Source organism: Ictalurus furcatus, chromosome 2, assembly GCF_023375685.1.
Source record: "Ictalurus furcatus strain D&B chromosome 2, Billie_1.0, whole genome shotgun sequence".
NCBI classification, from domain to species: Eukaryota; Metazoa; Chordata; class Actinopteri; order Siluriformes; family Ictaluridae; genus Ictalurus; species Ictalurus furcatus.
The window spans coordinates 38,383,970-38,386,360 of record NC_071256.1 but is presented as its reverse complement, the minus strand read 5'-3'; the positions used below and the strand labels follow the sequence as shown (position 1 = coordinate 38,386,360).

The following is a 2,391-nucleotide window of genomic DNA, read 5'->3' as shown; positions in this document are numbered from 1 at the left end:
CACACACACACACACTTAAAGAAGATTGGGTTTATCATTTTTAGTGTTTGAAACCCATAATGCTCGACTGGGCTCGTGCTGCATTTGAATAAAAAACATAACGGTAACAGAAAAGTCGTGACCCTTTTTTCTTCCAAAACAAAACAGAGACTAAGTTTACTTTTTCGTCCTCTGTCCTTTTGTGTAATTTGTTCCTTAATTAAGAAAGAGTAAATAATTCACATCGTTCACGTTCATTACACCAAGGAATGCCTCCGAAACCACGACTACCGATGACATACGACGGCAACGTCACTGAAACAGGCTCTGGGCTATGAAGCTCAAACGTAGGGGGCGTGTCACACTGTGCAATCACGTGATGCGACTGTGAATCTACAGTGCTGGGCTCGTTAGTTAGGCTCACAGCCTTGCTTCATATAAAAAAAATATAAAAATCCAACACAAACCTCTTTAAAATGTTTGCTAACTGCAAGTAAGACGTCGTGAATGACAGAAATCAAGCCTATAATGATTATTTTTAATCTTTGAAAGAAGGAGGAGGGCCGGGGATTAGCCCTACGAGCCGCTCGTGCAAATAACTAATGTAAAATAACATATTTTAATTAAAAATAATGTTTTGGGGCTTTCAAAAATATTCAGTGACCAGTCTAGCCAATCTTCGTTTCAGTAAGCGTCATCAGCCACCACAGTCTCTCAGGAGCTGTTCCGAGAAGTGTATTGTCTTCCATCAAGATCCAAACTGGATTTAAATCAGGTGAAGAACAGGGCCAGGTCGTTATCTGGTCATTTCTGACGCCTTTTTGAAGTCTAGCCTGGCAGTGGAGTACTTGGACCGCATGTGATAGAGACTGTCCTCCATAAAGCTGGTGGTCTTTTTGAATGCTGCTGATTTCTTCCTGTAACACGGTTTGAAGACCGTATCTTCCAGAAACTGGCAGCAGTTTCGTTTTCATTACATCTTCAACCTGAAAAGATCCAACTAAGCTCATCCTTAACGATAGCAGCCCACACCGTTCCCCCTCCCCCACCTTCCTGGCGCCTGACTCGAACTGGTGGCCCGTGTCCATTAGTGATCCGGCCCTGGGCCCAGCCATGTACTCTCCATCAAGAGTCGCTCTCATCTCATCTCATCTATCCGTAAAACCTTTTTCTTGGCTCAATCTCGACGCTTCAGCTTTATGATTCTTATTAACGGGGGTCGCGTTTCAGCCTTCCTAACTTCTCTGCCTCCGAGCACTATACACCTACTTCAGGAGACTCCAGGTAGACTGCAGTTCTGGAAAATGGCGGCTCCGAAGGCTAACGGGTGAATAACAATACAAATAATGACAAAATTAAACAATTAAACGATTGAAACGATTTCAAATAAACAGCAATAAAAACAGAATTTTCTTTCTTTCAATGTTACGTTAGAATTAGTGCCAGGCTTATAGAAGCGTTCCTTCAGATGATTTTACCATAATGCTCAGAATGAAAGATCTGCAGATTCACTATAACCCAGTGCTCTTGAATTCTGGATTCTGATTGGTCAGAAGGTGTTGCTTAACTGTCTATAACAGCTAGGTTATCGTTTCTATAGTAACAGCTCATTCACAGGGACTTGTACGTGCGGAACTGCAAGGAGATACAATGTTTATTTAACGTTTATGGAAGGAGTCTCCAGTGTCAGCGCTTTGTAACAGCCAGAGGTCAAGCGGTAACTTTAAGTTTTCGGACATATTTGAACTCTTTGTGGTTTCTTGGTAAGCTGCGAGAGAGAGAGAGAGAGAATAGAGAGAGGACGGTGAGGGAGCGACTGTTTACAGCTGCTATAACGTAAGTGAGAACAGGAACTGACGTGTTTCAGGGATGTAAAAAAGTATGGTGTGTCATTATTTTACTTAATAGAAAGGTCTAATTGTTGGCAAGTTGCCGTGTTGTAAGAGGGAGAAAGGACTTCGGGTGCTTTACGATGGTAACGGTAATAGTTGAATAATTTATTACGTATCGCTGCAGTACAGCGCTCCCTGTCACGCTCTCAGGTTAATTATCACCACAGCAGCTCAGGAAACTGATCTCAACGGCACCACAGCCTCCGAGAAGCGATCGGGCCGCGTGATTCGGGTCAGCCGCTCCTCCGTGTGATTGGACGCTGACCTCGCCGGTTGCCAGGTCTCAGCTGCGGTGTATTGCTTTTCCTGAAGATATCGACCCGGATTTGGACAGCAGTCAATGAGAGGTTTTGTGTTGCGCGCTTTGTGCCAGAGCACGGCGTGTCTCTGCGCCGGCGTCGGGAACGGCGTGTAGATTTCAGAAATGCGGCGTCGTTTGTTTGGGGAGTCGCTTTTGTGCTTTCTCAGATACTATGAGTATTAATAGTCACAGATACTGTACCTCACGGAGAATGGTTTA

The 2,391-nt window shown here is 44.2% G+C and overlaps 1 protein-coding gene across 1 annotated transcript in view; it reads left to right on the top strand.

The window, feature by feature from the left end:
- The first annotated feature begins 1,600 nt into the window (after positions 1 to 1,600).
- syt3 (synaptotagmin III) overlaps positions 1,601 to 2,391 on the top strand; it is a 42,754-nt gene continuing 41,963 nt past the window's right edge. Inside the window, exon 1 of the mRNA XM_053618577.1 lies at positions 1,601 to 1,815. The gene's annotated coding sequence lies outside the window, so the exon portion shown is untranslated. The remainder of the gene's footprint in view (positions 1,816 to 2,391) is intronic.